We start from the raw sequence: 22282 nt of genomic DNA, 5'->3' as shown, positions 1-22282 counted from the left end.
GCTCCTGGAAGAGCTTGTAGAGGTTTTGAACACAGTTTCCCCGGAACTGTCCCAAAAGCTACAAGATCCAGAAGTACAGTATATGGTTGTTTGCTCTTTTTGAAAGAGTTTTTTTACCAGCTTGGTTCCTTGAATCTGAGCTTCAGAAACTTCAGCAAATGATACTTGACATAACTGGTGATGAATACATTCAGAATGACAATCACTGACATCATCCTGCACCTTCAAGAGGAAGCTTTTTAAAAGCTCAGTCAGTTTTTCAGCTGTCAGGATGAGTGTGCAGCGAAAGGTTTGCTTTACTGTAACCAAATGCCTGTATCCTTTGGATAATCTTGCAAATCATTTCAGTGAGGGAAACTTTTGTCGACAATACACCTTTTTGACCAACCCATTTAGTGATTGTGGTTCAGGCTGTTCGGCTGCAAACAAACTAACGGCCTTGCAAGACAAATTAGCTTCCTTTGACTCTTTGGATTTGAGCACTCTGAAGTACCTCATGCTGCAAATGCACAATGATTAAAAAATAAAAACATGCTTCAGTCAGACAGGTGTCAAAGTACAGGAGTTCAGGAGTAATGTGTATCTAATGTGTAACTACAAGCCCCTAGCTAAAGTCGCTTTGCTTTTCTTGTCTCTGTTTCCTACCACTGTGCTGTGTGAGAGGGCATTCAATGCATTGCATTTTCTGAAGTGCATTGGGTGAGTGCGGCCACCAGCAAGAGTTGGTGGCCTACACTCTGAGGCCACCAAAAAAATTGTTGTAAGAACCCCTGGACTAGAGGGGAGGCATGAATTGATTTAGTCTTTTCAAATAACGAAGATAGAATAACTAAAACAGAGGTTGGAGAACCATTGGCAAACTCAGACCACAACATGATCTCCTCTGAAGTGCTTTTGAAAACCCCCAAAGTAAAGCTAAAGTTTACAATTTTAGGAAGGCAAACTATGAAGAAATGAAACAGAGACTACCAGAAGTAGATTGGAGTAAAATAGAGAAAACATCCACAAAAAAAGGATGGCTGTTTTTTAATGTAGTACTAGAGGTGCAAAACAATTACATCCCAAAAGTAGACCAATCTAAATCTAAAACAAAATGGCCAAAATGGTTTAATAGATAAATTAAAAGAAAATATTCTGATAAAAAAGGCACTTTACAGAGCGTTTAAAAGGGACCAAAAACAAAGTACACAGAAAGAGTACTTGGAACTGCACACACAAGTCAAAAAGGAAGTTAGAAAGGCCAAGTGTGACAGGATATGGCGTGATATGAGTGGTGCATCAGGCCAGAATGAGGAAGCAAAACACACCAGGCACTGCAGGTAGGGTGCAAATGAAACTTGCACTGTTTTATTTTAAATACAAAAATAAATAAAATACTATATATATATAAACAATGACACGCCATCAAATACAATAAATAAATCATAATAAACAAACACAAAATAACACAGGGGCGGAGGGGGAGACCCTGTTCTAAAAATAAACAAATAACACATTTACACAGCAAGGCTAAAACCAATTCCAAAAAGTTTTTCCAATATTATAATAGCAAGAACATTCAAAGATGAGGTTAAATGTCTAAAAGATACAAATGGCAAAATCATAGACAAAGTAAAAAAAAAATAGCAAAAATATATTAAATAATTACTTTTACAAAGGAGTATAATCACAACATGCCCCTGTGACGGAAAGATGAGTTCTGGTGATGAATCTTCCTCCCGACCTGTGAGGGCGCTAAAGAACGGGAGGAGAAATATCTGGAAGGGCTGGCCTGACAGTTCGTTTCCGGGTCAGGGAAGTGGGTCAGCCTGGAGAGGAGCGCGACTCTGTTGTAAGACCGTATTGATTTGAAAGGTAAACGAGAGGCAGCTGCAAGTAATAAGGCAGCTGCAACCGTTTATCTTGATATCATGCAGGATTACATATAGGGGCCAGGGTAACGCTGAAGGACCTCCCACCATGGCTGCCACCATAGACACCTTGCTCCCTCTTCTGGGACTTTGATTCTGAGGGGAAAGGTGGCCGTTTGCACAAGGTGGTGGATATGTAACAGGGCGAGAAGACCTGTACATGTATTTGTTTATTTTAGAACGGGGTACCCCTCCGCCCCTGTGCAGTTTAGTATTTTGTGTTTGTTATGATTTATTGTATTTATATATGACGGCATATCCGTGTGTTTTTCTTTTATTATTGTTTTGTTTCTGGCAGAGGCGAGATTAGGCAGTTCGTCGTCTGCCAGTGTGGAAATAAAAACCTTGTGCAGAAGGTGTCCATTTCCCAAATTAATTGATTAATTTGTTGCTAATCGGGAGATGATCACCTGCATATAATGTTTACCCTGGAAAGTACCCCAAAATCACACAGGTCAGGCTCATGGGTACGTCCTTGTAACAGGGCTAGGAGCCCTGTACAGGAGAAGGGGGCAGGGCAAAGCCCCGCTCCTATAAAGCATATTTGTTATTATTATTATTATTATTATTATTATTATTATTATTATTATTTATCATGTAAATGCGACAGCGTAGCCGTGCGTTTTGTTATTGTTTTATTAAATGTGACGGTGAAGAGCCGTGGGTGTTTTTTGTTTGGTAGTGTGGATGGGAAGCCCCATCCACAATTAAAAAAACCTTGTGCAGAAGGCGGCCATCTCCATATTAATTAATTGTTTAGATTTACTGCCAATTGGGAGATGGTCACCTGCATAAAAGCCTGCAGCTCTCTGCTCTCCGGGTGGGTGTTCAGAGGAGAGAACGAGAGTGAGAGAGGAGGGTAAAAATAAATAAACAAAACATAGGATCAATGAAAGCAATCTGCCTAGCTTGACCTGTGTGTTTTGTGTTATATATTTGTTTTATTTAAAACCTTTATTTTGCTCTGTGAGCAGTGTTTTTGTGTTTAAATATTTATTTTATTTTTGTTTAAATAAACGACGCCGCGGTGTCGGCGTGAAAGCGTACAAAACACTTTGAGAGCCACTCATGGGCTGCTCTCATCTCCCACGTAGGGATGTCCAGTGATCCGATAAGGGTCCTCAAACTCCTCTGCCTGCCCAGACCACCCCTCAACCAGAGTTGGATGCATCTGTCATCACCAATTGATGGTTGTGTATCACTCCCATCTTCTACCTTCACTCAGGTGAGAGGCTTGCCTCCACCAGTGTAGAGCTTCTCAGCACAGGCGAGATATGGTCAGCCAATGATATCTGTTGCACTTGGGGTGCAGCTGAAAGGCACTGAGCCATACTTGGATTGGGCACATATGGAGTAACCCCAGTTGGGTGGGTGATGAAGCTGAATGGCAGCTACTCTGTCGTCCAACAGGTAGGCTGGCATCGTAAGGGAATCCAGCCGGAGAACTAAGTAGACAGTACTTTGTACCGGTATTAAGTGGCTTGTCACAATCGTTGTGTGGGCCACTGCTGCCTCCTGCAACTGGGACAAATCAACCAGTCGTCCAGTTAGATCATCACCCTGATCCCTTTCAATGGTAAGGGAGCTAGGATGACATCCATGCACTTTGAAAACATGCAAGGGGCTAAGGAGAGGCCAGATGGCAACACAGAAAACTCAAAGACACTCCCCTGAAAGGCAACGCAGAGATACTTCCTGTGCACTGGACGAATAGGGAGGAGGAACACGTGTCCTTTTGGTCCACTGTGAAAAACCATTCACCCGGGCTGGCAGCTTGGTGAGTACAGCAATGCCAGCATTGATTTTTCTCTTCTTCCTACAGTACAGGAGGGGAGCACTGAGGCTACATGCTGAGACGCCTTGCGTTCTCAGTAAGAAGGCTGTAGCAACCGCTGGTCCAAAGGAATGGTCAGGGGAGGTAGGGGCTACTTTTCAAGGAAGGAGCCACCTTCCCATGAAATTGCATCATGATCGTCTTTGGCAATGCTGACATCCAGTTCTGTAACATCCGGGATGACCACCGGTGCAGGCGGGTTCAGCTTCGGGGCCAGCGTTATCAGCTGAGCTGAGCCTGCTGTCTGGCAGGGGCTCCTAACACTGCGTGCGGCTCAGCCATGCGAGCCGGGGATATGCAAGCATGGACTTTAGCCATGCTTGATGCCTGCACAACCCCAAGGGCGTTGTTTAAACACCGGAAGGTGTAGACCTGTGTATTGAAGTACTCAGGCACCAAAGGTGCAGAAGCACGAGGACACTGAGTGAGGTAGAATACAGTGGTGCTATACATCGAGATGTGCCAAGCCTTAACCGCGTGTAGTCAAAACAACCCGGTGTAGCGCATATCATACACCAGGGTGAATACACAGGCTTGAGTGGCTGTGGTAAGCAATCAGAAGAGCAGTACAGGGGAGCGCACAGTGCTGTGTGGTGATAATCTGTTTCTGGACTGTATGCAGTCCCACAGTGTGGCAGTATGTAATGTATATCAGACTGGAGCACAGGCTCAAGGAGCTGCGGCATGTTAGGCAGGAATAAAAATACAATTACCAAATTAAAGAAAATACCCATTATAACTCATAATGTAATTATTAACCATAATAAACACAATACCTCAATAAGAACTAGCGATTCTGGCTTAATTATCCCTAGATTCATGATGAAAAGAGATTAACAATTTATATTATGTATTTTTAAGTATTTCACATCAATCATAAATGTGTATTTGTTGTAAGACAAAAAGAAACCTAACAATCCAAATTATTATTACATTTATTCATATTCTCAAAGGAAGAAGAATATAGGTTAGGCTTCATAGTTAAAAACATGTATAAAGAAGAAACAATATAAAACATTCAAGGAAAAGTAATGCATTGTTAAATGTTCATAATAAATCCTTGATATGCTCTCTGGTCATAGAGTTTTGCATTAGTGAAGCAGTCTTAATAGTTCATCATGCATTGTTTGGTTGAGTCACGCATTACATATACATGCGCCAGCTTCCCCGTGGCTAAGTACGCATGTACAATGTCCAGCATCTAGTTGAATAGACGTGCATTACGTATTGTGACGATATCAAAGGCATGGCTTCAGTTCAGTTACTTGTAATCACACAATACAAGTTTGATACTTATTCTGTTGGTGCGATGTTTAAAACAAAGTCTTCTTAACACAGTCGTCCTCTCTGCAGAAGTTAGCTGTGCAGCAGCACAGTTTAGTATCTCCGTGAAGTCTGTAAGCAAAAGCTTTCGTCATTCCGGAGGGAGCCTATCTTCTCCGGGACAACTTTGAAGATTACATCATTGCGTCTTCGTTGAAAACTTCAGAGTCTGAACACTTGAGAGCGATGATGTTTTGAAGAAAGAGTAAATCCAGAGAGCAAGAGCGAATCCAGAGAGAGCCCACAGAGAAGAGAACAAAAATCCTTTGTTTGAATTAAAATAACACAATGTATAGGCCTTCCCTTGTACTGTAAACAAATCCTTTTCGGTCCTTCCATTGGTTTACAGTATTTGATAGACAGTTGCATGTCACACAAAAAGGGTGTGTTAGAAATGGAATGTATCTGCCTATTTTGTTATCAAAGGAATTTACATTTATCATTTAAACCTCCTATTCAGAATAACTTTATTTACATTCATTGGAGAAGCATACGAATTTCAGTTTCATTCTCTATACAAAATTACAATTACAAGCATATAAAACATATCATAATACAATCAAAGAATAATATTTTAAAATAATTATTAGTTTATAATATTCATTTAAAACACAATAAACCCTTCAGGTTTATTGGGAAACTTACTTAAAATAATTATTAAACTTGTGTCCACAAGTTATGTAATTAAAAGGGATTCTTAAAGCATTTTAACTAACTTTTAACACAATAATGGTACAACTGCATCATCACTATGGCTTGCTTGATAAGTTTTATGCCACCTGAGGAGGCCAGACAATCAGATAGCATTTTGGAAGGTGAGCTTCAAAGAGTTACCATAGTTTGTGGCCTGTGCCTTATCTACAACCTTTGAAGTTCTGTAATCTGTGTTACAACCCAATCCCTGCACAATGTTACACAGAAGACAAAATTAAATATCTGAGAAATGCTTATATTAAAATTAATTTAACCATGAATTTCCTTGACAGTGGGCTGAAACAAGCCGGCGTATGCAACTCAACAGTGGGGGGCAGCAGAACTGCGTCTCAGTGGATATCACACTGCTACTACTTTTTCTTTTTTAAACTGCAAAGCAGTAAAGAAGAAACACACACAGACACACACACACAAGTCCCAGGTCTCTTGCAGACTTCAGCAGGTTTTCCTCCAGGATTTCTCTGTACTTTGCTGCATCCATTTTGCCCTCTATCTTCACAAGTTTTCCAGGCCCTGACACAGAGAAGCATCCCCATAGCATGATGCTGCCACCTCCATGCTTCACGGTAGGGATGGCGTTCTCAGGTTGATGTGTGGTGTTAGGCTTGCACCAAACATAGTGCTTAGCGTTGAGGCCAAAAAGCTCTATTTTGGTCTCATCAGACCATAGAATCTTCTTCCACTTGGTCTCAGAGTCTCCTACATGCCTTCTGGCAAACTCTAGTCAAGATCTGATGTGAGTTTTTTTTCAACAATGGCTTTCTTTTCACCACTCTCCCATAAAGACCAGCTTTGTGAAGCACCCGGGCTATTGTTGCTGTATGCACAGCGTCTCCCAGCTCAGCCGTGGAAGACTGTAACTCCTTTAGAGTTGCCATAGGCCTCTTGGTGGCCTCCCTGACTAGTGCCCTTTTCACCCGGATACTCAGTTTTTGAGGACGGCCTGTTCTAAACAGATGCACAGTTGTGCCATATTCTCTCCATTTCTTAATAATAGACTTTACTGTGCCCCGGTGGATATTCAATGCCTTGGAAATTTTCTTATATCCTACTCCTGATTGGTGCTTTTGAAAAACCTTATTCCAGATTTGCTTTGAATATTCCTTAGTCTTCATGATGTAGTTTTGGTTAGGAAATGTATTAACCAACTGTGGGACCTCCCAGAGACAAGTATATTTAACCTGAAATCATATGAAACAGCTTAACTGCACACAGGTGGACTCCATTCAACTAATTATGTGACTTCTAAAGACAATTGATTGAACCAGAGCTTATTTAGGTGTGTCATAGCAAAGGGGGTGAATACTTATGCAATCAATTATTTAATGTTTTATTTTTGCAATTAATTTAGAACAATTTGTAGATTTTATATTTCATTTTGACATTATGGACTTTCTTTGTGTTGATCAGTGGCAAAAACTCTTTAGGAAGTCCATTTTGATTCCATGTTGTAATATAATAAAATGTGTAAAAGTCCAAGGGGGCTGAATACTTTACATATATATAGTGATAAACTATTTGGCTTTAAAATGTATTTGTGTTATTTATTTATTTTTTTTAAATTATTCTCCCACAGCACACATTGCATTTGTATAGGGTATACATTTTATTATTTAATTTTTTTATTTATAATTGTATTTGTACTGGGCAGTGGAGGTTTTGTTTTGGTCAGTAAAATGGCAAGGCGGTGGCTCAGTGCAGAGGCTGTTGCTGACCTCCTAATGGAGTCTGACTCGGAGGGTAATTTTGTGCCTGATGACTCTGGTAGTGAGTATGTGCCAAGTGACTCTTCCTCCTATCCAGCAGTGGTGAGAAAGAGGAGTCAATGAACATTGAGCCTGAGCCCCTACCAGAACAGGGTACAGTAGATGGGCCTGAACCAAGGGGTGGTAGATTGCAGCCACTCTGCTACTGGACTCCCCCTTTTTGTGGCACACCAGGTACCAGGGTGAACAAAACTGGATTTACCTCAATTAACTTTTTCCAGTTGTTCATCACTGATGACCTTTTTGAATATTTGATTACTCAAATCAATTTGTATGTGAACAATACATGTGAACAACCTGGGGCCACATTATAGGGTGCACAAGTGGGTCATCACTAATGTAATACAAATGAAAAAGTTCAGGGGTTTATCCAATCTGATGTGACTGGAGGATAAACTTAGATTAGATTTATACTGGTCCACCAACCCAGTCCATGCTTTTCCAATTTTCCCTTCTACCGTGAGCCAGGACGGATTCCAATTAATTTTAAAATTTCTACATTACAATGACAGATTAAATGGTAGCCGTATTAGTCCAGAGAGGGTAGACAAAGACAAGGAGATGTGATACCTTTTATTAGACTAACTAAATAATAATTATTTACAAGCTTTCAAGACCTCAAATGTCTCTTCTTTCACCTGAAGAAGAGATCTTTGAGGTCTTGAAAGCTTGTGAATAATTATTTAGTTAGTCCAATAAAAGGTATCAATATAATAATAATAATAATAATAATAAACTTTATTTTGTATAGGGCCCTTAAAAGCAGTCATCTCAGAGCACTTCACAATTAATAGTACTGCAATAAATAAGCAGATTATTCATAAGAGAAACACAAGGAGATAAAACAATAATAAAAATCATAAAAACATCTTTCTAAAAAAGTAAGTCTTTAAATTAACTTTAAAAACACTCAAAGAAGCTGAGTCCATGATCTCTAGTGGAATAAAGTTCCATAATTTGGGGGCATAGCAACAGTAGGCCCTGTCGCCCATAGAGTGTAGTCGAGCAGGCGGGACACACAGCAGTCTGAGATCAGCAGAGGGGAGGTTGCGAGTGGGAGTGTAAAAAGATAAAAGATCTGGCAGATAAGTCACAGCTAGCCCATGAAGAGCCTTATATGTCAGCAATAAAATTTTAAAATCAATTCTAAACCTGATAGGCAGCCAGTGCAAGGCCTCCAAGAAAGGAGTGATGTGATCTCTTGAGCGGGACCGAGACAAAATTCTGGCTGCAGAATTTTGAACGAATTTAATTTTAGTGAGGATTCTATTAGACACCCCAGCAAGCAGGGCGTTACACTAATCGATCCTGGAGAAAACAAAAGCATGAACCAGTTTTTCAGCTGCAGATGGAGAAAGCATGGGACGCAGTCTTGCAATATTTCTAAGGTGAAGACAAGAAACCTTGACAGTATTCAACACATGCGATTCAAAAGTTATCCCAGGATCGAAAATCACACCCAAATTGTTCATCTTAGATCTTAAATTAAGCAAGGTTCCATCAATAGACAAATTTAAAGTACTGGTTTTACTTAGCTGGCGGGGAGTATCTCCTTCCCCTTCTCTTTGTCTACATTACAATGATAATTCTAAGGCTCTCTAAGGGACCATCCCACAGGCTTTTCAATTTACAGCCATTTCTCGATCATCTACAGAATAAATTTGAAGAAATGTTTACACCTGCCCAAAATATATCCTCCTTCTGCTAATTTTTAAACAGTATTTTCCCATGAAACATGCCCGTTATGGGATTAAACTATACAAACTCTGTGAGAGCTCCACTGGGTACACAGGAAAGGACTTTCAGATTGAGCTGCCTGGCTGCCTCCAATGGTTCCAGACCACTGAGAGAATTGTATTGGATATGGTTTTTCCCTCCTAAACCTGAGCTACCATTTGTACGTAGATCATTTCAACACAGGAATCCCTCTGTTTAGGGCTATATATACATCTCAAACAATGGCTTGTGGCACAATAAGACCAAACAGGGAGAGATTTCCTCATCAATTGGTAACCAAGAAACAGAGGCATGGCAAAACAGCACTCTACACTGTGAGGAACTGTTGGCAATGAAATACACAGATAAAAAAAGATATGTACCTCCTCACCACCATCAACGATGAGGCACGTGAGGTGAGGTACGGGCACGCACACAAATAAGCCGAAGTGTGTCATGGACTACAATAAAAACATGGGAGGCATGGATAAGTCGGACCAGATGCTGGAGCCGTACAATGCTGCTTTGTATGTACATGGTCCAGATTTCTTTGTATAACAGCCATGTTGTGTACAGTACGGCTCCTGAGAATCGGCTCACTTTTCTGGACTTTTAGACCTCTGTGATCTGAAGCCACCTGTTTGATGCACAACAAATGACAGAGACTGAAAGAGTGGAAACAGTAGCAAGACTTAGTGACGACATTTTATAAGTATACTGCCACAGTCCGAGAAAAAAGCCAAGCCACAAAGAAAGTGCCGTGTATGTTCCCGCAAGGGCATGCGGAGGGATACACGGTACTACTGTCCGCACTGTCCCTCTCAGCCAGGCCTCTGTTTGGAGGAGTGTTTTGAAAAATAACACACCGTACATGAGTACTGGAAAGACTAAATAAACCTCAGTCACTTGTTTTTATGTCATGCAGCAACATTACTTTGGGCGCCAGGAGGATTATGCCACTTGAAAGGGCGGGTACTGTGAACCATGGCTTGCACTTTTTAAAGGGGAAAGGTCAAAGTGGCCTAGTCTCAGGTCTAGGGCCTGTAAACGCCAGAAAACCTAAATAAAGGTGCACATATTTGGTATTTTTTAATTCAGGACACTCAGGGCAATTCAAAACCACAAGGTCATGTTACCCACATGGTTCATACACTCTTTCAACATCAAAATTCCATACTTTTTCCAGACTTCCATTTGTTTTTCCAAGACTTGTTTTAGTTAGTTTCTACTAGTTTTTCAACAGTTATCCACATAGGCTGGAAGCTGCAGAGCATTGTAGTTTTTTGATCCAGAGCAGAAGTTGCTCCTGGTTTTCTAAAAGTATTTGTCAGAATCTGGAGGTGTATATCTAGCAAGAGACAATGCAGGTATGCAAAAGAGAAGTAAGATACAATCTAAGAAATGTACAATTTTTGAGAGCTATGTTGCATTATTTACAAAAAGAATATAAAAATGTGTATACTGCAAGTATACTTGTGACAAAATAGGATAGTATAATGGTACCAATAGTATACTAGAATCAGACAATTTTGGCACAAGTACACTTGTAGTATATTACATTTTTGTAAGGGATGATATTGGATTCTAATCCAAACTTCCTTATACCCTCTGTTAAATGCTGAACACTATGGGAGGTGAAAAATAACAAATGTGCACGCATTATATATTAATGTGCAAGTGGCGTATAGTAAACATACAAGTCAGATACTAGATATAGTACATACTGTTTGGGTCCAAAGCCTTTTGTTCGCTGTAGTAAAAGGACAATCCAAAACGAACAATATAAGCTGCTGGAGTAAGTTAAGGAAGTCACCATTCGCTAAATTATTAATAATATTAGTACTGTTTTTATTCCTTAATTTTCGTTATTATTACAATATTTGTCACTACTAGCACTAATAGTAATAATAGCAATGACACTGTGAATAAAAGTAGAATTACAAGCACAGTACCTATTTGTGGCTGCACCCAGTATTCTGGCTATATCCTATTCATTGAAGAACACAGTACAACCCTAGGAATCAGTCAATTTAAATTAATGGTACATGTAAAAATAATTAAAAGAAATGAAAAAAACAATGTCAACATGTTTATACAAATATGTGTGGTAACCCATATCTTTAAGGGCTATAGAAAGGGTTTTGTTTTGTGGTTTTTTTTTTTTTGTTTGTTGAGTCAGATGATGGCAATTATCGTATTAGATTTTTTTCCTGGGTAGGAAATAACTTTAACGATTTAATAAAGGTAACAACAACATTTACCATTCGTTTTACTGGAGCAGACAGCGTCATGTGACACACACAAGTGTGCTGACTGGATAGGATTGTTTGAGTTGTCAGGATGTTGTCAGGGGTGTTACATGGGGCAATCCTTGTGGGATTTGATCACAAGTAATTTAGTTGCTACTAGTAAACTGCCTAGACTGTTTCCGCTAGAGCTGCTGACCCGCTTTCGCTTTCATAACGGAGACATGGTTTTTCAAGCACTTTCAAGACCTGGAAATCAGTTTTGCATTTTTCCATACTTTTTTCAGACTTCCAGACTAGCATACAAACTCTGTACACATTTCTAAAAATCCTTATTTTGTGAAGTTTCAAGAAATCTATACTTATGCCAGGGTATAAAAAAAAATTAAAGTTATACTTACAGGTCATCTTACTCACTGTACATACAAACAGAAGGACAGACAGGTGTAATAATTATATATTAATTCCCTTCACTTAACGAGAGCTGCAATAACATGCTGTAAGATTGTGTCGTCTCCATGTAATGTAAGACCACATTTTAATAAGCTTTTAAATATATCAGGCCCATTATTCCTCGACTCAGGGGGATAATAGCATTACAAATTGAATACTAGGAGTCATGCTGCTGGTCTAATTAGTTTAGAATGATAATTAGCAATATAAAACACTGTTTATCATTTCATAGCATTATATATATTAATCGTTTTTATCATCAAGTTATTATTAGACTTTTAAAGAGGAATTTATATCTTTACAGGTATTGTATTGAAAATGACAGGTCTACTGAAAGTGTCAAGGTTGCCAACATATACTGTATGCCTGCATCATCTGTTTCTGTGTAAATCATAAAATGAATTGTGTAAAAAAGATTTTTTTCTATCTCAGTATTAATACCGTGTTTCATCACAATGCATAAGCACCGACAGACACCTACAGTAGCGAGGAATGAGCACAACAGCAATGGAGTGTCTGTAAAGCTGAAATATTTTCAGTGATTTAATAGTGCTGGGAAAACATAGATTAGTTTCAATATTCTTTTAATTAAAATATTCTTTAATCTGAATTAGAAAACAAAAATATAATTTCATATTGGAGTAAATTTATACAAATTCTTGGGATTAAAATAATCCTGGTACCCCATTGTCACAAAGATGGCTGCAGTGGGTGACGTCAGACCAGAAACAGGAACCAATACAAAATAAACAGAGAGATGGAGTTTGGTGAAGCTGAGCGATTGTTTTTGCTCAGCATTTAATAATTTAAAGAGCAGAAAATAAAAGGTTGCAAGACAAACAAAACACAGGACATGGCACTTTAGCCAAAATCAAAACAAAAGATCCACAATGGAAAAGTACCTATATGGTAACAGGGTCCTGGGAGACAGTCAACATGGTTTTAGGAAAGGGCGAACGTGTCTAACTAACTTGCTTGATTTTTTTGAGGATGCAACGTTGATAATGGATAATTGCAAAGCATATGACATGGTTTATTTAGATTTCCACAAAGCTTTTGACAAAGTCCAGCACAAAAGATTAAGTCTCAAACTGAACATAGTTGGGATTCAAGGAAACACATGTATATGGATTAGGGAGTAGGTAACAGGTAGAAAACAGAAAGTACTGATTAGAGGAAAAACCTCAGAATGGAGTGTGGTAATCAGTGGTGTACCACAGGGATCAGTATTAGGTCTTCTGCTATTCCTAATCTACATTAATGATTTAGATTCTGGTATAGTAAGCAAACTTGTTAAATTTGCAGATGACACAAAAGTAGGAGGAGTGGCAAACACTGTTGCAGCAGCAAAGGTCATTCAAAATGATCTAGACGAGATTAAAAACTGGGCAGACACATGGCAAATGACATTTAATAGAGAAAAATGTAAGGTACTACATGCAGGAAATAAAAATGTACATTATAAATATCATATGGGAGATACTGAAATTGTAGAAGGAATCTATGAAAAAGACCTAGGTTTTTGTTGACTCAGAAATGTCTTCATCTAGACAATGTGGAGAAGCTATAAAAAAGGCTAACAAGATGCTCGGATACATTGTGAAAAGTGTTGAATTTAAATCAAGGGAAGTAATGTTAAAACTGTACAATGCACTAGTAAGACCTCATCTTGAATATTGTGTGCAGTTCTGGTCACCTCGCTATAAAAAAGATATTGCTGCTCTAGAAAGGGTGCAAAGAAGAGCGACCAGAATTATTCTGGGCTTAAAAGGCATGTCATATGCAGACAGGCTAAAAGAATTGAATCTGTTCAGTCTTGAACAAAGAAGACTACGCGGCGACCTAATTCAAGCATTCAAAATTCTAAAAGGTATTGACAATGTCGACCCAAGGGACTTTTTTGACCTGAAAAAAGAAACAAGGACCAGGGGTCACAAATGGAGATTAGACAAAGGGGCATTCAGAACAGAAAATAGGAGGCACTTTTTTACACAGAGAATCGTGAGGGTCTGGAATCAACTTCCCAGTAATGTTTTTGAAGCTGACACCCTGGGATCTGGAATCAACTTCCCAGTAATGTTGTTGAAGCTGACACCCTGGGATCCTTCAAGAAGCTGCTCGATGAGATTCTGGGATCAATAAGCTGCTAACAACCAAACGAGCAAGATGGGCCGAATGGCCTCCTCTCGTTTGTAAACTTTCTTATGTTCTTATGTAACATTAACACAGAAACACGCAACATACAACACAGAAATACACAGGGGCAGGGCAACATTGCCACACACATCAAATTACATTTTATAGAAAGGACAGAAAGACTGATTTCCTCTGCATGACATCTTTTGAATAGTTATTTATAAATTCTGCTATATGAACAAATAGAAAGCATGGTAATTTTTTCCACTGAATATATTTCAAGCAGTGTTTGTTTGAATATTCAAAGTACTGTGATTTTAAAGTATGTGTAACATATTTTCCTGTATAAAAGGACTACATCTTTAACCTGAGTAATAATATACTATTATATATATATTATATAATAATATTATATTACTATATATATATATATTATATATATATTATATCTATATATCTTATATATATATATATAATATATATAAAACAATACCATTTCTTATTTTAGAATTGATTTGAAAGTGATCTAGAACAGTGATCTGTACATTTACTCAAAGTATAAAAGCTCTGCATCATTGCTCTTGCTGAATGGCTAAGTTTGTACATTTTAAATGAAAAAATTAGCACCACCTTGCAACAGTGTGTTTGAAACATTTGCATGTTTTAAACATTTTAATTGCACGTTGCACAAAGTTTTTGAAAATGTTGTCAAGAGCATGAAGATTGAGGCAATATTTATGGACACCACAATATTCTAAATAATTACACACTGTATGGATGTCTGGATGGTCTGCACTATCAGTACTGTACTTGTTTGAATTTCAAGTGGAAAGTTTCAGTGAAGGTTTTCCTGCTGAAATACCAGAACCTCTCATTAGCTGGGTAAACCCAAACGATCACCTCCAGAAGGAAACAAACTAGCTCCAGCACTTCTGTGACCACCAGATCCACAGCCACGGTTATGTACATCTTCTTGTCTACAAAAAAGAGAACCATCAGAAGGACACATAAAAACACTCTCCAGGTCAGGGAGCAGCTTCACCAAAACACCAGGCAGCATTGAAACCAAGCTGCTGTGGTATATAATACAAAGTGCTATCCTCCCTCCTGAACAAGAGAGCAGTTTAGTTTAAAGTAGATTCTCAAACAGCTTGGAAAATGCACAAAGTTAAACCGCATCACATGACACAAGTAAGGAGACACTACTGTACTTTAATGAGCATAGAGCTGCAAATTGTTTTTTTTTTTTCATTTACTATTTTATGGCGTTTGTAATCATTCTGGGTTCTATTGCTCTGTGACAGAGCAATAGCTCTGCCTGTAAATAGTATGGGTGACTGTTTTCGTGGTGGTTGGCAGGGATGGGGAACTCCCAAATAGAATAACTGGTGATAATCGAGAGCAGCTACATCACATAAAAGGAGCGCCCAGGACTCCATTTGGAGACGACCAGGGTTCTACAGGAAGAGAAACAAATGTTCCTGTATTTTTATTTAAAAACCCACTGTGATAGTACAAGACGTGGGTTTCTTTTTAACTTTGTGTTCATGACTTGTTTTTGTTTAACTTTTTTATTTTTTCTCTGTGAGCTGTGTTTTTGTTTATAATTTGATTTAAAGAAAAATAAACTTGCAATTTTTCAGTCCTGCATCTCTTTTCTGCCTCCTGACCACCACAGACACAAGGCTACTCTACCACAAGTACTGCAGGTACACTTTTTTTCTTTTGGAAATAATTTTTGAAGGAAAGGATTTTCCTTCAGAGGTGAGACACTACAAAAGAGAAGGTACTGTCCAGAGGGGAACGGAAGGGTCCCCTTTCCAGAGAGGAATGGAGAGGTATGTGGGCTAGCAGCCCCAGCACCCCCCTGTGGCTGAGATGACGCTCCCTGGTGGACAGATGAGTGGAGACCGAGTGAGATACAGACACCGAGCCAGAGGGTAAAACACCCAAGTGAGAGGAGCCTGAGCATCCAGAAGGGGGGAGCCCAAGCGTCCAGTGCCCAGAGGGGGGGAGCCCGAGCATCCAGCACCACAGCCCAAGAGGGGGAGGCAGAGTGTCCACAGCCCAAGGAGATGAAGCCTGCATGCCCAGAGTCCAAAAAAGGGAAGCCTGAGTCTCAAGTGACCAAGGGAGAGCCACACCACTCTCCAGAGACAGAGGGAGAGCCGCACCACTCTCCAGAGACAGAGGGAGAGCCACATCACTCTCCAGAGACAGCCGCACCACTCTCCAGAGACAGAGGGAGAGCCGTATCACTCTCCAGACAGAGGGAGAGCCGCACCACTCTCCAGAGACAGAGGGAGACTACCAGCTGCTCCCGTCTACACCACCAGAGGGAGACTACCCGCTGCTCCCGTCTCCACTGCCAGAGGAAGATTACCCACTGCTCCCATCTCCACCACCTATGGACTCATGGTTGCCTCTGTTTCTGGGCCGTGACAATGACAAGGACTTTTGGAACTTTAAGGGAGAGGTTGGCATTGGGGCCCCGCATGTAAATAAATGTGTTGTGTTTGTTTAGCATGACTGAATGTACTGTTATGATTTCAAATGTATTGTGGTATATTGTACTATTATTTAAAAGGAAATGTATTGTTTGGGAATGGGTAATGTTATAATTGTATGATTTAAATGTATTTTGTGTTTATTTAAGAAAATAAATATTTTGTTTGTTATTGTTTGGTAGCATGGATGGAGTTAATCCCACTAAACTTGTGTAGAATGTCGCTGGAGTGTTTTATTAACTTATTGTGTAAGGGGGTTGTAATTAATGTAAGGTGCACGTGTATATAAGCAAATTGACCAAAAACACTTTTTTTAGCATGGAAATGTGCATGAAAGTCGCACCATATGTTCACGAAACTTCAGCAGTGACGATCCTGTTTGTGATGTAACCTCGCACAACTAAAGGTCATACAAAGCAATTCTTCATCAACAGCTGAGATCTGCTGGAAGTAGCCTTGGCAAGCTTCTTTTGCCAAATAGGAAAAAATAAGCATTCAGTATGAAAGGGTCAGTTTTTATTTAATTTTATGTGACACCATGTATTCAACATTTCAAAGTATTGCCATTTGAGTTTAAAGTTCAATTGTTTTATGAGCAACATTATAATAAATACTGAAGCTACGATAAATACAAAAAAACTGTAGGCCTTTGCACTGAATAAATAAATAATAAATACATAAATAAAGAAGCCCTTTTCCAAGCACAGAAAGATATTTTTTCAGCTTTTGTTTCCTTTGTGTTTGGTCATCAGATAGGTGATTGCTTTAAGTATAGACTTTTCTGTCCCTTACCAAGAAGATGCAATTCACTGTATACTAACCTTAAGTGTCATCTGTCATGGGAACCTACCAAGGCCAGAAAAGGTCTTGGAATTCATGCCATAAGTTGTCTCCTGTATTATTGTTGCAGACTAACTATAGCACCAGGCTTGAACGACCATTCTCTTAAACCTAATTCATTGAGCAAGATTTGTTTTAGAAGAACGAAAACATGAAAAAGTGACCCAGCTGGAAACTGCAGGTGAAGAAAAAAAGGAAAAGAAAATGGAGAAACTAGTAGCCCAGTGGCAGAAAAGCATTGGCAGCAGGTGGCGAGAGTAAGGGAGTGAAACAGCAGCTGGGGGAACTACTGCAGCAACAGCAACAACACCACCAGTGGCTGATCCCAGAGCACGAGTGGCTGATCCCAAAAGCACGAGTGGCTGATGCCTGAGCACGAGTGGCTGATCCCAGAGCACGAGTGGCTGATCCCAGAGCACGAGTGGCTGATGCCGGAGCTGGAGTTGCTACAAAAAGTACCTCAATGCACTACATGGCAAAACAAAGATAGTCAGAATAAAATACATTCATATAGATAGAGTAAAAAAAAAGCAAGATAAAAACATAAAAACAGTGGTATAATATAATGTCTAAAAAGAATTACATGGTATTAGTCTGGTTACTCTTCATTACACTTTCTCAAAGACCTTAAAGATTTGTAAATACTACAATACTCTGCACAGTGAAGTCCTGAACATTGTTCTAGTTGTAGTGCTAATGCAGTAGGCTATGGAGTCGTCACAATCTGTTGCTAACAACAATTCACAAGGAACCCAAAGTGGTTCAGACACACAAAAAAAGAACAATTAAACCATTGAGTCTAAAAAGAAAATTAACCAAATTAGCATATAAAAGGACAAAAAAGAAAATGCAGTTTAGATTGGAAAATAGGAAAATTAAGATAGAAAAGCTATTTTGTAAAATATGTTTTCAATCTAGATGTACAAAAAAAAAAAGCCTTCCTCCCATATTATTTTTATTCACCCTAGGAAAAACCAGCAGCCATGAATCCTGTGATCTAAGAGTGGTGTAAAGAGTGCTAACCCATTCAGCGTCTTACAAGTTAAATGCAAAATCTTAAATCAATTCTAAACTGCACAGGGAGCCAGTGCAAAGAGGCCAAAACAGGAGTATTATGTTAACTTTTTCTGGTTTTAGTCAGAATTCTAGCAGCAGTGTTCTGAATGAGCTGTAAGCAAGACACAACATGTTTTGGGATACCAGAGAAAAGTGCATTATAATAATAAATTCTTGCTGAAAGACAGACATGCATTACCCTTTCATTATAAGATACCGTATAATATGATAATATGTTTAAGCTCAGCTATACTTTAGTAACTTTCCTAATATAGGTCTTGGATGATAGACCAAATTTCTCTATTCTAGTTTTAGTTCTTAACCAACATGTTTTAGTTGGTTCTGAGAGCCCATTAGCATAACATCTGTTTTACCAGAATTCAATATTAGAAAGATCTGGAACCTCCAACACTTGATTCCAGCAAGACAAAAACACCCCAGCAGAAGTAATTCCTGGCTTTTAAGACAACTATAGCTGAGCATCAGCATAACAGTGAAAGTTCAGGTTGTCCTTGGCTCACCGTGCACCAGCGACCCCTGTAGTTTGGCCACGCACCTGCAGGCTTGCCTATAAGCTGTCCAGAGCTGCGTTGTCCTCCAACGCTGTAGTTCTGAGGTGGCTGCATGGTGGGTCTGTAGTGTGAAAAGACGACTTTGGCTGACGGCACACACTTCGGAGGACAGCATGTATTCTTCTTCAGCGCGGGGGTGGTAGCAGTGAGCTGAACCTAAAAATAATTGGTTATTCTAAATTGGGAGAAAATGATCAAAAAAAAAACAATTGACAACTATTACATTTTAAAAAAAAATGTTACATGGATAGTAGACAGTGCTTTCTTATGGAATGTTTGTATTTTTTTTTTTTTTTTTTTTTTATTTGTGCAATGCTGTGTCTGGGTTTTTCCTTAATTTCCCTTACTATTTTTACTATATTTTTTGGTGGCCAAATGAGACAGGCTGCATTTGCGGTTCTTCAACACAAGCCTAAAAACTTAGTGGAAACCCAGTTTAAGAAAACTGCATGATATCAGTAGTCACGCAAGGCCAAATTGGAACGCAGACAGAAACATTTAGATATAGCCTCCCGGATTTCAATATGAATTAGGTTGTTTGCATTTGGAAGGATAATTTCTTTCCCTAAAATTAAACTACCCGGAACCCCAAATTACCTGAAAAGGTATTATCAAAGTAGTGTGCGAAAAAAATGAGCCACTTTTATTTTTCCATGAAAAACACTGCCAATGTGACCCCTCACCTCTGTCGCTTACTCTATATTTATATAATAAATAGGACTGTCAATGAAAAAAAAGAAAAAAACACACATAGGCTATATTTCAGAAATCCAAAAATTAAAAAATTAAAAATGTATTCAGTTATAAAAACCAACCCCTGAAATTAGTGCACTTCCCCGGCGATTAAAGGTCCTCTAATAAAAAACAATCGGAAGAATAGAGGAGCAATTTAATTAGCTATAAAGTGTTCCAACCCGTGCAGATATGTCACCATACCAGCACAGTGTGGAACTTTTAGAACTCTGACTGATTCACTTGACAACTAATTAATTGTGGGAGGGGTGAGGTATGGTGGGGAATGACATTTTATAAGTGCAATAGCACACAACAGGGTGTTCAAATATGGTCCAGAATCAGCAGATATATAGGAACAACCTGTTGTGTTTTACTGCTTTCAGAACTCCATGGTGTGAAGTAATTTCAGCATAATCGCCAACATGGGTTTATTTCTTACCACAGGTTTAAGCAGATGTATGAATGCAGTTGTAAAGAATTAATGCAGTTTTGATTAAGAATGCAACTGAACACAGACTGACCAGTGAAAATGTTGTTCAAGATAAATTTAAAGCACATCTAATGTGACCTGGGGCAAAAAGAATCACCTTCAATCAATTCAATCACCTTGCGACTGTCCCACCTAATCATACTAAGTAGTTCCCAGAGACAAGACCCCACATGAAACTTGAGTCGTATAGAACAGACACTGTTATATAAATAAGCACCCAGCATGGTGACAAAAGCCTTCTGTCACAGCAATTAGCAAAGCAACATGCAAGCTTATTACCTTAAATTTACAACCTTCTGTGAAGACCACATTGCCCAGGATTAACCAAGTTTGAAATCTATGTGTGTCTAGGACTCTGACCTTTGTAAATACCATCCACAACACTGAATATATCTACAAAAACTATCAAAGCAGCCAATAAACTTTTGTATATAACCTTGGTGCACAATATTTTAATACAGCCGGTTCGAGTCATTATATTGCTATATATAAGCATATTATCTTATATATAGATATATATATTATAAGATATTATATATATATATAATAGATATACTATATATATAAAATGAGATAGCAGGGAGGGGGTTAAAATCCTTCCCTGCTAAAAACCTTGTGAGAATGCACATTTGGGTGTTATGGGGTTTAATTGTGTAATTGTTTTATTGTTTAGTAATCCCCTGCACCTGGTGGTAATTGTAAATTAGAGCCAGGTGCAGGGTATTTAAGAGAGGCAGCCAGTCTGTTCCAGGCTGCTGCTGAGAGAAGAGCCCGACTGTGTGAGTGAGCAGTCGTATTGAGGTATTGTGTAAGGGTGTGTTTTTGAATGTTTGTGGCAGGTAAACGGTTTAGCCGTCCTGCGTGATAGTTAGGTTCCTGTTTGTTTAGTGAGTGCTCCAAATAGGAGCTAGGTGTTTGTTTTGTGTTTTTTTCATTTTGTGTTTATTAAAAGTGCGCGTCAGCGCTGTTTCAGTAGAATCCTGTGTGTTGAGTCGTGATTCGGAAGGGAGAAGAACCTGTGAGAGCCTGTGTGGCAAGCAAAAAGGTGACAATATATATATATATATATATATATATATATTAATATATATATATATATAAGAACATAAGAACATAAGAAAGTTTACAAACGAGAGGAGGCCATTCGGCCCATCTTGCTCGTTTTGGTTGTTAGTAGCTTATTGATCCCAAAATCTCATCAAGCAGCTTCTTGAAGGATCCCAGGGTGTCAGCTTCAACAACATTACTGGGGAGTTGATTCCAGACCCTCACAATTCTCTGTGTAAAAAAGTGTCTCCTATTTTCTGTTCTGAATGCCCCTTTTTTCTAAACTCCATTTGTGACCCCTGGTCCTTGTTTCTTTTTTCAGGCTGAAAAAGTCCCTTGCGTCGACACTGTCAATACCTTTTAGAATTTTGAATGCTTGAATTAGGTCGCCACGTAGTCTTCTTTGTTCAAGACTGAACAGATTCAATTCTTTTAGCCTGTCTGCATATGACATGCCTTTTAAGCCCGGAATAATTCTGGTCGCTCTTCTTTGCACTCTTTCTAGAGCAGCAATATCTTTTTTATAGCGAGGTGACCAGAACTGAACACAATATTCAAGATGAGGTCTTACTAGTGCATTGTACAGTTTTAACATTACTTCCCTTGATTTAAATTCAACACTTTTCACAATGTATCCGAGCATCTTGTTAGCCTTTTTTATAGCTTCCCCACATTGTCTAGATGAAGACATTTCTGAGTCAACAAAAACTCCTAGGTCTTTTTCATAGATTCCTTCTCCAATTTCAATATCTCCCATATGATATTTATAATGTACATTTTTATTTCCTGCGTGCAGTACCTTACACTTTTCTCTATTAAATGTCATTTGCCATGTGTCTGCCCAGTTCTGAATCTTGTCTAGATCATTTTGAATGACCTTTGCTGCTGCAACAGTGTTTGCCACTCCTCCTACTTTTGTGTCGTCTGCAAATTTAAC

The sequence above is a fragment of the Polyodon spathula genome, chromosome 14 (assembly GCF_017654505.1).
Source record: "Polyodon spathula isolate WHYD16114869_AA chromosome 14, ASM1765450v1, whole genome shotgun sequence".
Classification (NCBI taxonomy): domain Eukaryota; kingdom Metazoa; phylum Chordata; class Actinopteri; order Acipenseriformes; family Polyodontidae; genus Polyodon; species Polyodon spathula.
This window is presented reverse-complemented; position numbering follows the sequence as displayed.